Raw genomic sequence first — 15045 nt, 5'->3', positions numbered from 1 at the left:
ATGGGGGCGTATTCCTCACTGGGCTGCCCACAGTGCAGATCGACCCACTACAAGACAAGAGTCCTAAGGGATGTCCAACACCCTCTCCCAATCACTTGTGCAAAAACTGCCCAGGAGATTGGTCTCGCCTTGTACTGAACATGTCTCCAGTCCTGACCCTCAGAGACTAAGGCTTCCAAGATTACAAAGCCCGCTGCTGAAGACAACTTTTTAGCAGGGGTGATCAGCCACTTCAGGCCTTCAGGAGAGGTCACCTGACATCACCTATACCAGCCAGTCCTGTGAAGCCTCTCACCCTGTGTTCCTTGGCTGGCCATCCTAAATGCAGGACTCGATCATCAGTCCTCATCTTGCCTGTTTTGTACATGCTACCATACGCTTCTTCCCAGTGCTTTAGGACCCTCCAACATGCCTACTGCATATTCCATGATGTCTGAAACAAACCAGCCTAAATCATCAGCATCCTTGCAGAGTACCCTGTATCAGATTCCTTAATTGACCATGGGTCTTCCTGGTAGTCGGGTACCTTCAAGCCCCATGAGGGAAGCTGCTCAGCCTCCCCACCTCAGGAAAGACTGGAGAATAGTGGTCGCATTTCTTTTGGGTCACCATCATCATTTCCCCATTTGCAAACACATTCCCTCCTTCCTGGCACACACTCAGCCACTCTGCTGTGCCACCCACCCACTGTGGACCAGGCTAACAATCCCGGACAGAGCACTGGCAAAGAAGCTAAGTCCTGGCCCACCCAGGACTGAATCAGGCTGGGTGTCATCTAAAGCAACGAAATGGAAGAAAAAGATCATGACTATAAGCCACGTCCAGGAGAGTTCTACAAGTCAAGACTGGAGAAGCAAAGAGGGTTGGAAGCTAGAGTATTGAAGGAGTAGAGCGTAAAATGAAACAAAGAAGTGAAGAGTCTGAGACAGAATTGTCTAATGTGCTAAGGGTTTGTTTTTTGTTGATTACCAGCATAATCTTTGGATGGTCTAAAGGCCCACGACCAGGACAAGCATCTCTCCTATCCCCTTCCTGACCAGGTGGGCCAGGAACTCCTTGAGTTTGCCCAGGGACTACCTGCATCGAGACGCTCTCTTAGGTAGACCCTGGTGTCCCTAGATGGGCTTTTCAGAACCTAGCCTTGCCATGGCAGCAGGCCCTGGAGCTGTCCCTGGTCCAGACCTGCATTACGCAACTGTCTGCTGTCCCCAAGTGGTCCTTGACACCCAAAATGGACACTTCCTTAAAAACTAGAGTAACCTCAGAGTATATGCCAAAATCAATTCTAGCATAAGAAAACAAGGTGTAGGATTTCAGTCTCTCTTTCAGAATACCAGCTGGAGCTGCCCATTAATTGTCTGGGCTGCTTTAAGCAGCAGCTGAGACTTTTTCCCAGTCTGCCCCACCCCCACCCACCCCTGAAGGGAGGAGTTACCCAGATTGCCATGCCGCTGAGGCTGGGAGCCCCTGCAGGAAGTCCCCAAGGAAGGTAGGGGAAGCTTACCCCTATCCCATCCTGTCCCAGGCCTGTCCCTGCTCTCTGTGGCCTAAAGGTGAACGCACTGTTTCTTTCCTGCTTGGCAGAACAGCTTGGCCAACAAACTCAATTACCAAAATAAAGCTTTCTTTTTTTTTTTTTTTTTTTAAAGGTTTTATTGGGGAAGGGGAACAGGACTTTATTAGGGAACAGTGTGTACTTCCAGGACTTTTTTTTTTTTTTTTTTTCTTTTTCTTTCTTTTTCCTAAGTCAAGTTGTCCTTTCAATCTTAGTTGTGGAGGGTGCTATTCAGCTTCAAGTTGTTGTCTTTTCAGTCTTAGTTGTGGGAGGGCGCAGCTCAGCTCCAGGTCCAGTTGCCGTTGCTAGTTGCAGGGGGCACAGCCCACCATCCCTTGCGGGACTCAAGGAATTGAACTGACAACCTTGTGGTTGAGAGCCCACTGGCCCATGTGGGAATCGTACCGGCAGCCTTCGGAGTTAGGAGCACGGAGCTCTAACCGCCTGAGCCACCGGGCCGGCCCAAGCTTTCTTAAAATAACAAGCAATTATCACGAAACTAAACCTTAGTTTTTTTCCAGCTTTGTTAAGGTATAGTTGACAAAAAGTGTATATATCTGAGGAATACGATGTAATGTGATATATGTATACACTGTGAAGTGGTCTCCACAATCAAGCTACTGTGTTTCCCCAAAAATAAGACCGAGCCGGACAATCAGCTCTAATGTGTCTTTTGGAGCAAAAATTAATAGACCCGGTCTTATTTTACTATGAGACCGGGCCTTATGTAATAATATAATATAATATAATATAATATAATATAATATAATATAATATAATATAATATAATGTAAGACCGGGCCTTACATTAATTTTTGCTCCAAAGGACACATTAGAGCTGATTGTCTGGCTAGATCTTATTTTTGGGGAAACACGGTAATTAACACGTCCATCACCTTACATAGTTACCACTGTGTGTGTGTGGGGGGGGGTGTATGTACGTAGTGAGAACACTTAAGATCTGTTCTCTTAGTAAGTTTCAAGAATAAACTACAGATTAACTATGTCACCGTGCTGTGCATTAGACCTCCGGAACTGATTCATCCTGCGTAAGTGAAAGTTTGTAGTCTGTGGCCAACATCTCTCCGCTTCGCCCACCCACCCCCATGCCCCTAGCAGACACCATTCTACTCTTTGCTTTTATGAGTTTGACTTTTTTAGATAACACATATAAGCGAGATCATACAGTATTTATTTTTCTGTGCCTGGCTTATTTTACTTATATACTATCCTCCAGGCTCATCCATATTGTCACAAATGGCAGGATTTCCTTCTACAGAAGTAAACTTTATACTGGAAATGAATATAAGTGAGATGGGAAACCCAGCTGGTGAATAAGGGATGCCGAGTTCTGCCGACGAGCCATCATATTGCACTCCCTGGCAACATGCCCTACAAGGGTGTTGGTCTCTGATGACACTTGTTGAGCTCGGGGACCCTGCTATTCCAAATAGTGGCTAGTGGATACGTTAAAGCTTCTAAATAGAAAGCTTCTATGTGCGCCTAAAGCAGCTGTACATATCTAGGACTAGGTGTGCTGCCATCTTGGGAGAAACATCTACCAACTCAGAATTGCCAGGGCTATTTCCAATTCCAGTTATAGGTGATTTATGAGTCTAAAACCAAGGTAGTAATTCTTTGGACTCTCAAGCCTTGTCACTGGTCTGGGTTTATGACCAACAGGTGGCAATGTGGGGTGAGGACCCAGGCTCACAGGTTCCACAGGTCATAATCAGTGTGTTGGGTGGGTTTTCATTCTATCACTAAAAGGGCAACCTGGCAGAGCTGTGGAATCTCTAGATCATATTTCCTCACCAGGACCATTCCGTTTTATCAGCAGCTGAACTACTTGAGAGCTAGTCCTCCTTGACCAAGGCCCATCCGAAAGCTTTTTAATGCTTCAGAATATGCAATGGCATGGATCTGAAATGTATGTCCCTGGTAACTAGAATCGTTTTGGCTTAGGAATCCATGAAAGTTGTAATGCAAGGGATAAGTGCTGGGGGCATCTACCTCCTCTGTTACCAGGCAGCCTGTGGTGTTTGCCAGGATTGGGCAGGTTAAGTTGAACTGGGTATCTGCTTATGAAGTAGACAAAGCCCTCAGAGGCACAGTGATGGGGACTGACATAAACTGAGGAATAAAGAGAGAGGCAGAGGGGGCCATGCATGCCTCCTACCCATCTTCCCCCACTGCTGGCACTTCCAACCTATGTCTAAAACAAAGGATAAAGCACCAGAAATTAAAACCTAGAAATAGACAAGGATTTACGGTGGCCAAGACATGGAAACAACCAAAATGTCCTTCGATAGATGAATGGATAAAGAAGTTGTGGTATATGTACACCATGGAATACTATTCGGCGGTAAGAAAAGATGATATAGGAACATTTGTGACAACATGGATGGATCTTGAGAGTGTAATGCTGAGCGAAATAAGTCAGACAGAAAAAGCAGAGAACCATGTGATTTCACTGATATGTGGTATATAAACCAAAAATAACAAAAGAACAAGACAAACAAATGAGAAACAGAAACTCATAGACACAGACAATAGTTTAGTGGTTACCAGAGAGTAAGGGGGGTGGGGGGTGGGAGATGAGGGTAAAGGGGATCAAATATATGGTGATGGAAGGAGAACTGACTCTGGGTGGTGAACACACAATGGAATTTATAGATGATGTAATACAGAATTGTACACCTGAAATCTATGTAATTTTGCTAACAATTGTCACCCCAATAAATTTTTAAAAATAAATAAAATAAAAAAAAGAAATAGACAAGGAGTGGAACAAAACACAAACATGAGAACAATAACTCCAAACAGAATAAGTAGGAAGAAAACACATATAGGCACATTATAGTTAAATGCTGTAACCAAAGATGTACTACTATAAAATGAAAAAATCCTGAAAGCACTCAGAGGAAAAACAGCATATTACATACAGCAGAGTAATGATAGGAATTACTGCTGACTTCTCATAAGAAAATATAGAGGTCAAAAGACAGAACAATAACATCTTTAAACCACTGGATTAATAGGGATTTTTTTTTTTTTTTTTTTTTTTTTTTTTAAGTTTGGGGCCAAGGTTTAGTAAAACTTTGCCTTTAAAATAATTTGAACCTGGAATATATTTGGAGGTGGTTGGCAGTATCGGGAGTTGGGGCAACTAGCGAGAAACTTCTAACTACTGATTGGATTTCTTTAATGGTAATTGGAATATTCAGGTTTTCGATTTTCTTCTGGAGTCAATTTTAGTTGCTCAGATTTTCTAATTTTTTTTTCCATTTGATCTAAGTTTTTCAAATGTATAAGCATAAATTTGTCAGTGTTCTCTTCAGGTGTTTGAAATTATCAATGCTTCTATAGTTATGGCTCTTTTTTATTCCTAATATTAATTATTTGTGGGGTTTCTTTTCTTTCTGGGTTAATGTTGCCAGAAGTTTAGCTATTTCATTAATGTGTTTCAAAGAATCAGCTTTTGTTTCTCTTCTTCATCATTATTTTATTAATTTATTTTCTGATCTTGTTACAGTCATGTATCGCATAACGACGTTTCGGTCAACAACAGACCACATATGCAATGGTGGTCCCATAAGATTCTAATGGAGCTGAAAAATTCCTATCACCTAGTTTCTTCATAGCTGTCATAACGCCGTAGTACAACACATTATTCAAGGGTTTATGGTGACACTAGTGTAAACAAACCCACCGCGCTGCCAATGGCATAAAAGTAGTGTAGCACATGCAATTATGTACAGTACATAATACTTGATGATGATAGTAAATGACTGTTATTGATTTATGTACTAGCTATCCTATATTTTTTATCATTATTTCAGAGTGTATTCTTTCTACTTATTAAAAAGTTTGCTGCAAAACAGTATGTCTGTTACGCCAGCAGCAGCCTCATACATCTCGTCTCTACCACATCTTTTGATTGCATCATTTTCTCTTGTATTTGATTTAATCTTATGTTGTTTTGTCCATCATGGCCCCTAAGTGTACAAAATCCACTGCTAAGGTTACCAGGAAGAGGCCAAGTCGAGTGATTGACCTGGAAAAAAATTAAAAGTGATTAAGGACTACGAAGGTGGAAAATCAGTGAAGGTTATTGCTCGCCAAACAGGCATGTCCCATTCCACCATAGCTACAATCTTGAAAAACAAGAACAAAGTGACAAAAGTTGTTAAAGGATCAACTTCATTGATGGCAACAAGACTAACAAAAACTCGAGAAGGGCCTATAGCAGACATAGAGAAACTTCTAACAGCCTGGATTGAAGGCCAGACACAGAAGCATGTCCCTCAGCACCATGACGATCACAGCCAAAGCAAAAAGTTTGTGATGTTGAAAGAAAACGCTGGAGCAGACTACAATGTTGAAATTACTGCTAGCTCTGGGTGGTTTAAACGATTCAAGAATCATTATTCATTACATAATGTGAAAGGGAGTGGTGAGTCTCTGAGTGCTGATGTGTAGGCAGCTGAAGAATTTTTGGAAACTCTAGATGAGCTGATTATGGAAGAAAATTACTTGCCAGACCAAATATTCAATATATAGATGAAACCTCTCTATTCTAGAAATGGATGCCTGAAAAGACTTTCATACATAATGAGGCCAAGTGAATGCCAGGTTTTAAGACTTTTAAGGACAGGGTAACAGTCTTGCTTGGGGCTGTTGTTTCACAAAGGGTACAAATGAAAACCCTTTGTGATCTGGCACAGTGAGAACCCAGGGCCTTCAAGTGTGTCAATACATACACGTAACGAGTGTCCTGCAGGAGCAACAAGAAGTCATGGATGACCCAGCTCCTTCTCCAAGACGCCCTCCTGAATTGCTGCGCCCATGAAATGGAGACGTGCTATTTGGAGCATAACACACCTTTCCAGGTGTTGCTTCTTGTTGGGAATGCTCCTGGACCGCCTCCTTTTATGGGTGATCTGCGTCCCTATATCAAAGTGGTGTTTTTCCCTCCAAACACCATCTCTTCGACCCAACCAATGGGTCAAGGAGTTGTAGCAGCTTTTAAGGCCTCCTACCTGAGGGGGACCTTTGCCCAGGTTATTGCTGCAACTGAGGAAGACACTGATGCAATTCTGGAAGGATTCCATCTGTGACTGCATCCAGAACCTTGCTTGGACTTGGGGTGATGTCACCAAGGAGTGTATGGATGGCATCTGGAAGAAGACACCCAAGAGGTTGGTCCACGACTTCAAAGATTTGCCAAGGATGTGGAGGCTGCAATAATCAACGTGGCTGTGGCTGAGATGGCAGCCGGCTTGAACCTGGGTATGGCTGAGTATGACACTGAGGAGCTCTTGGAGGTACTTTCTGAGGAATTGACTTGAAGTGTTGTTGGAACTGGAACATGAACTCATAGCTGAAGAAGAGGCAAAAGAAAAGGAAACTGCAAGAGAAGGAAAAGAAGAACCCCTAGGAAAATTCACAGTGAAGGGTGTAGCAGAAGCTTTTGCAGACTTCAACGAGTTCCTTAAAAAGTTTGAAAAGATGGACCCCAACACTGAAAGGTTTTCATTAACAGAGAGGAATGCTTATGATGTGTTATATGCTTACAAGCAAATTTATGATGAAAAAAAGAAGTAAACCAAGCAAACCATCATGGAAATATTTCTGAAAAGAGTGACACCTTCTCAAGAAGGGCCTCAGGCAGGTTCTTCAGGAGTAAGTACAGTTTGTGTTCTCACAATGACAGAATCACCTAATGAGGCATTTCTCAGAATGTATTCCTGTCCATAAGCACTGCATGAATGTTTATGACATTCTGGAAAAGACAAAATTATGGAGACAGTAAAAAGATAAGTGGTTACCAGGGGTGGGGGTGGAAGGCAGGGATGAGTAAATGGAGCACAGAGGATTTTTAGGGACAGTGAAAATACTCTGTATGATACTATAATGAGGGATATATATCATTATACATTTGTCCAAATCCAAAGAATGTACAACACCAAGAGTGAACCCTAAGGCAAACCATGGACTTTGAGTGATAATGATGTGTCAGTGTGGGTTCATCATTTGTAACAAATGTACCACTCTGGTGAGGGATATTGATAATGGCAGAGATTGCGCATGTGTGGAGATGGGGGAATATGGGAAATTTCTGTAACTTCCTCTCAATTTTTCTATGAACCCAAAACTGCTCTAAAAGTAAAATCTTTTTTTAAAAATTAGGCTCTTTTCCCCAACTGATAGAAGGGTAAGGGAGATCAAAGTGTGAGAACTTGACACCGTTGCTGCTTTGAAGATGGAGAAGAAATGTAGACCTAAAGTGGCTGATGGCAGACCCTGGCTAGCAGCCAGCAAGGAAACATAGACCTCAGACCTACAACCTGCAACCTAAAACGGTTCTGCCAATAACCTGAATGATCTTGAAAGTAAATTCTTCCCTAGAACCTCCAAATGAGAGCCCAGCCTAGCCATCACCAAAGTGTGAGATCCAGAGCAGAGAGAAAAGTCCAGCCCACCCCAATTACCCCAATTTTTGATCTACAGAAGTGTTAGATAATAAATGGGTTGTGTTTTTTAAACCTCCTTTGTGGTAATTTGCTATACATCAACAGAAAATTAATACCATATACTCACTTTGAGGAATTTCTTATCATTACTCAATGTTAGATTTTGCCATTAGCTATCTATTGAGATAATCATATAGTGTTTCTTTTTTTATTGAATGGTTCTTTTTTAGTCTGTTTATATAGGCAATTACTTTCAATAACTTGCAAATGTTAAACCAACCTTGCATTCCTGGGATAAATCTCACTTGGTCATGATGGTTGAATTAATTTAGTGGTTGTTTTAGGGTCTATAGTATCGATCTTTAACTTACCACAGTCTAACTTCAAGTGATGTTACATCATTTCACATATAGTATAAATACCGTACAGTAGTACACTTCATTTCTCCTCTCTTGGCCTTTGTGCTATTGTTGTTATGTATTTTACTTCTACATGTTATAAGCCCAAAATACATTATTATTTTGGTTTAAATTGTCAATTATTGTTCAAGTTATATAACAATTGAAAACTATCATATATTCACTTATATGAGAGGGGCAGGCAATTCCACCCATGGTATGTCATTACCATATCCAGTGCTTTTCATTCCTCTGTATAGATCCATATTTTCACCTAGTATCATGTTCCTTCTGCTTGAAGGACTTCCTTTAACATTTCTTGCAGTGTAAGAAATGCATTAGTTTTTTCAGCTTTAGTATATCTGAAAAATGTCTTTATTTCATGTTCTTTTTTGAAAGATATTTATGCTGAATAAAGAATTCTATATTGACATTTTTTTCTTTCAGCACTTTAAAGATGTTGCTTTCCCAACTTCTAGCTTTCATTGTTTCTAATGAGAAAACTGCTGTGATCCTTAACTTTGTAGTTCATATGTAATGTGTCTTTTATCACTGCTACTTTTAAGTTTTTCCTCTTTATTTTTGGTTTTAAGCAATTTTATTATTATGTGCCTTGGTGTATATGCTTTATATTTCTTGTGCTTGGAGTCCTTTGGATGTCTTTGATCTAGCTATAGGTATAGAGCTTTTATCAAATTTGGGAAACTTTGATCATTTCTTTAAATATGTTTTTGTTTCCTCCTTCCTTTGGTGATTTGAATTACATGTATATTAGGCCACATAAAATTATGCTCCAAATCATTGTTGCTCGTCCTTTTTTTGTTTGTTTGTTTGTTTTTAGGTCTTTTTTTCTCTGGTTTCTTTTTGGCTCATTTCTGTTGCTATGTCTTCTGGTTCATTAATGTTTTCTTCTGCAATAGATAATCTGATTAATTACATTGCATGTATTTTTTTTTCAGACATGATAGTTTTCCATCTCTAGAAATTTGATTTGGGTTTTTTTGTATCTTCTGTATCTCTACTTATCTTTCCTTTAGCTTCTTAAATATATAGAATACAGTCATTAAAAATGTTTTGATGCTCTCTTCTATTAATTCTATTTTCTGAGTCATTTCTGGGTCAGTTTCCATTGATTTTCTCATTATGTGAATGCCTGGTAATTTTTGCCAGATATTGTGAATTTTGCTTGCTGAATATATACAATTTTTAATCTTATAAATATTCTTGAGCTTTGTTCTGGGAGGTGGATAAGTATGTGATAACAACTTTATCCTTCTTACTTTTAAGCATTGTTAGGCAGCCGCCAGTATAGAATTTAGTCGAGATCTACTTTGCCCCAATACTGTGACAAAATCTTTCTGAGTACTCTATCCAATGCCCCATAAATTATGAGGCTTTCCACTCTAGTTGGTGGGAACAGGCAGTATTCCTGGACCTGGTGTGAGTACCAATGACTTTTACCTTTAATACTTTTAAGTGGTTTTTTTCCCCAGCATTGGGTGGTTTCTTCATACATGAGCTAATCAGTACTCAGCTGACCACTTGATAGGGACCTTGTGCAGATCTCCAGAATTCTCCTGTGTGAAAGCTCTCCCATCTCCAGCACTCTGCCCTATGAACTCTAGCTACCCTGGCCTCTTTGTGCTCCCAGCTCCTTCTCTGTTACTCAGGGAGACCACCATTTGGGTTTTATCTCCCTGCACTGCAGTCAACATTTTCTTCAGGCAGTAAGCAGGAACAATTATGGGGGCCACTTTTTTTTTTCCCCTGATTCTCAGGGATCACTGGTGTTTGCTTCCTGATAACCAACATCTTGTGAACTGTTATTTCATGTATTTTTCTGATTTCTTCAGACCAAAAAAAGAAAAAAAGTAAATCTAATCCCTGTTACTCCATGTTGGCTAAAAACGAAAGTCTTCTGTGTTTAATTTTCTTTTAAACAGATTTTAAAATTAGAAGAAATATCTCTAATATTTACTCACCCAATTAATAGTTCTAGTACTCTTCACTTTTTGTGTACATTTGAGTTTCTGTCTAGTATCATTTTCCTTCAGCCTGAGAAGTCTCCTTTAACAATTTCTTTTAGTGCGAGTCTATTGGCAATGAATTATCTCAAGTTGTATGAATAATGTCTTTATTTTATCTCTACTTTTTAAGAGTATTTTCACGACAAATAGAATTCTAGGTTAGGAATTTATTTTAATTTCAGCACATTGGATGTCATTCCTGTATCTTCCAGCTTGCACTATTTTTGACAAAAAGTCTGTAGTAAATCTCACTTTTGTTCTGTTGTATATAATGTCTTTTTTTCTAGTTTCTTTAAGAGTTTTCTCTTTCTCAGTGGTTTTCATCAATTAGAATATCATGTACTTTGATGTGGCATTCATTTACTCTACTTGGTGTTCATTGAACTTGAATATAGAGGTTTATATTTCTCAACAAATTTAGAAAATTTTTGACTATTATTCAAATTATTTTCTGATCCCACTCTCTTTTGGGGACTCCAATTGCAAATAAGTTAGACCACTTGATATTGTCCTATTAATCACCGAGGCTCTGTTCCTTTTTTTTTTTTTTTTCAGCCTTTTTTTCTCTCTGTGCTTCTACTTAGAGATTTTCTTTACTATGCCTTCAATTTAATAGATACTTTTTCTTCTGTAGTGTCTAATCTAAAGTTAAACCCATTTGGTGATTTTTTTTCGCTTTAGACATTTTTCAGTTCTTGATGTTCCACTTACTTCCTTTTTATACCTTCTATGTATCGTCTCGTTATCTTCAGGTTTTCCTTTAAATTCTTGAACATGTTCATCATGGCTCTTTCAAATTCCTTTTCCATTAATTCCATCATCTCTGTCATGTCTGGGTGTGTTTATATTTTTATCCTTGTTGTGGGTCTCATTTTCCTGCATCATTGCCTGTCTAATAATTTTTATTTCGAATGCTAAACATGGTGGTTTTGTTATATGTCAACTTGTGTAGGCTAAATTACAGTCCCCAGAATTCCCCTTGTAGTATGTTTCCAGTTAGGGTAGGGTACAGGGTCTCTCATGAGAGTTGCAGGACAGAAGGAAAGAAGCAGCAGTTACAGAAAACACACACCTTGTCCCATTTATTCAATCAAACACACGCTTCCACGAGGACGTTAGCACAGCTAAATTTTCACAGGTCATGAGGATGAGGGGCAGGGGCCAGGGTCAGCTCTCCTCTGAGGGGAAAGCACTGCTCATTGCCAAGGTCAACAAAGAGCCACAAAAAAAGGAAGCCAGGGCAGACGCTGTTGCTCAGAATGTGCAAACATGGCCCTTTTCCAAAATTAGAGAACTCTGCACTCCACTACTGTGTTGCTCTAAATAGCTCCAGTTAACTCTGCTGTCAGCTTTTTTCAGACCTCATCGTTGCCATCTTTTAATCCCTTGATGATCACCAGTGTGGCCCTGCAGAGCGACACTGAGATCTGCCCTCCTGGGCCTGCGAAAGCCACCTGGGGCTTGTCTGGATGATCTCCCCTTGCCTCATCTGATCTCATTTTCAATGCTGGCCATTACTGCCAAGAAGAGAAAAGTGGGGGTCTGGCATGCAGAACAAGAAATTCTTTCAAAGAAAGCCTGTTGCCATGGGAACTGGTTGTCAACCACTTTTCTGCACTGGAGGTGTCAAGAGTGGGGCCACAGCTTTCCCTAAGCACTGCCTGTTTTTCTCTTTAATTTTCGACAAGACAATGAATGATTGGGGAGGGGAGTGGGGAGGGAAGTGCTCCTCTGTCAGGATTTCTCCCTGAGAGTGAGCCAGGGGCTTAAGGTATGGCCTGTTCTAATGGAGCTTTCAAGCTGCAGTGTTTAGGGATGGAGCGGGGGACACACTGGAGATGGGATGAGGAAGCAGTGAGAAGCCACAGTGGATGGATCACAAAGTGTCCCCGGGGCTTTCATTCTGTGCTCAGCCAGGGGCTGGGCTCTGTCAGGATGCTGAGGAAGTCAGACCCCATCTTTGGCTTTGGAGAGCTCGTACCTTGCTGGGGAAGGGGAACCAAGACACCATATGAGGATAGAACTTACACAAATCAAGTGGGATATTGACAGGTGTTGCTACTCTAATGATGCCTCATCTCCATGGGCAATACTGCCTAGCGTGGATACACTCTTGAGAATGACATGTCCACGCTTGACCCGTGTCCTTGAAGGGCTGCTTCCCTTTGCTTGGGGCCAAAGCTAGTGAGGCAGGAACAGAGATGCGCTAATCAGATCACCCTTCATGGAAGCACTGACCTAGCCACACCCCATGTGGTTCACTGACAGACTCTGGTCCTTAACTCCTTCGGATCCACCTCAGCTTTGGAGTCACAGTCACGCTCTTCCTGGAGCAGCTGACACAATGACTGAGCAAGACGCTGCAGGAGTGCCTGGCCATTCCCATCCACCACTCCTCTGGCAGGCAGGCGTGTGCTCCAGAGCTCTCGCTGGCAGAGACTCAGAATTGTCCTGCGTTCTGACTGCCCAGCACCCCTGCACCCTCCTGTTTCCCACTTTTTCCTTTCACAGGTGTACTGACTGATAGGGTAGGTAGATAGATAAAAATGAGCAGGAGAAGGAGGAATTTAGCTCTGGTTAGAAAGCCCCTTGCTGCAGCTCCTACTGGGCTCAAGACCCCTTGCAGCTGCCCAGCAGGGTTCCAGGTTTTCACATACTCCAAAGGGATGTGTTTACACATGTCCTTAAATCAAAGAACTGCATTGCTAAATGCCAGAGAACTAGCCACCTCAGGGGAAGAAAGAGATAAGAGAAGCAAGAGGGGCAGGCAGTTCCACTCATAGAAATAAAAGCCTTCATGCAATGTAAAGCCAGGCTGATTCTTGGGCCACCCTGCCCCATGTCTCGGAGTGTACTTTTTTTTTACTAATACACTTCTGCTGTTCATGCTGCACAAAATTCTGTCTCTTGAGTGAAGTCTGTCCTTCAAGAATACAAGAACTGAGGTTACAACATCATTTCCCGGTAACACTACCATTAATAAACCTTTTGTACTCTTAATTCATCTTAGTATCTGCTTCCCTGAGGACCCTAGCAGAGCTAACTTTTCACTGGTCATAAGGCAACTATTGGAACCTACAACCATTCTAGAATATTGACAGTAATTGGGGGTCTTAGAAAGCTGTTGTGCAGATGTGTTATTTTTATGGGCTCAGGGACTCCTCAGAATCTGGGGGTGACAGGGAATTATTTTTCTGTGCTGATGTGGACAAAAAAGGGGGCCACATACTAAACATGAGAAGCTCAAGGGAGGCCTGCATGGTGGGCCTTACAAACTAAGAAGATGGAAAGTAACCACATATCATGTTTCCCCGAAAATAAGAGCTAGCCGAACAATCAGCTCTAATGGTAGGTCTTATTTTCGGGGACACACGGTAGGATGAACAGAAAAATTCCTAACTAAAAGCAGGTCAAGGTAGGTACTCACATCCTAGGCTCCCTGTATCTTCCTTGACTAAGGTTAATCTTTACCTTAAGTGAGCCTATTGTCTTTTTGCATCTAGATAACAAACCTTTGAAAGGGCTGAGTAATCTCCTCTTCCAGACCCGTCAGAGCACAACCACCAGAGCTCAAGACTGATAGGGTAGGTTGAAAAGTAGAAATGAGCAGAAGGGGGGAAACTAGCCCAGGTTAGGAGGTCCCTTGCAGCTGCTCTCATCAGGGGTACAAACACCTTGCTTGCTCAGCAGGATACTGAGAACAAGATATGTTGTTAGAAGGAAAAATGCCCAAGAGGGAGGGAAAACGTCTGCTTATCAGAATAGACATCCTTCTCAAGACCATTTTAATGAGCTGCTCAAATTAATCATAGGAAATTGACGGGTTCATGCTTATGCCCTAAGAAACAACCTTGGGAAGCAGAGGGAGGATGGGATACCTTAGCAGAGAGAAGAAAATAATATGGAGGGGGGAGAGAATTCTACCCATAGAGCTAAAAACCCTCACACAATGCAGGGAGAGGCTGCTTCCCTCTCTTGGGTCAGCCCTCTCCATGTCTCAGAGTGTACCTTCTTATTAATAAACCTTGCTTTTTGCAACTCGCTTAATTCTGTCTCTTGACTGAATTCTTTCCTTCAAGAAGACAAGAACCAAGGAAAACATCATTCCCGGTAAAAAGACCACAGAACCCCTCGTGGTTATCTTGTTCCTCGCATACCATTTCTGAGTTGTAAATGTTAATTATTAATTATTCTGAACCCACCAATGTAAAAGAAGTATGTGTCTATTTTACTTTTTATTCAATCCCGGAGATTTCCTCACTTTGCTTTCTCCCACCTGGTCATCTACCACCAATGGGCTTCATATGCTTCATATAACCCTCCTTACGTCTCTTCCTTTGATTCTAATGTATAAAATAAGCTGCAAAACTGCCATTCTTCAAAGCATTTCCTCAATCTGTTGAGATTTTGCTGCCTGGCAATTGTCAGTTTGGCTCAAATAAACTCATAAAATTTCTCTACAGGTTTGGATATTTCTTATGTCACACTGGTGTGAAAATTAATAAACAGAAACCTCATTTACAATGGAGTTGTGAGGCTAGAAGAGAGAACTCTCTTACATGTCACTCAACACACACTACTGACCTTAC

This window comes from Rhinolophus sinicus, chromosome 15 (assembly GCF_057876585.1).
Source record: "Rhinolophus sinicus isolate RSI-liver-muscle chromosome 15, RSI-T2T, whole genome shotgun sequence".
Lineage (NCBI taxonomy): Eukaryota > Metazoa > Chordata > Mammalia > Chiroptera > Rhinolophidae > Rhinolophus > Rhinolophus sinicus.
This window is presented reverse-complemented; position numbering follows the sequence as displayed.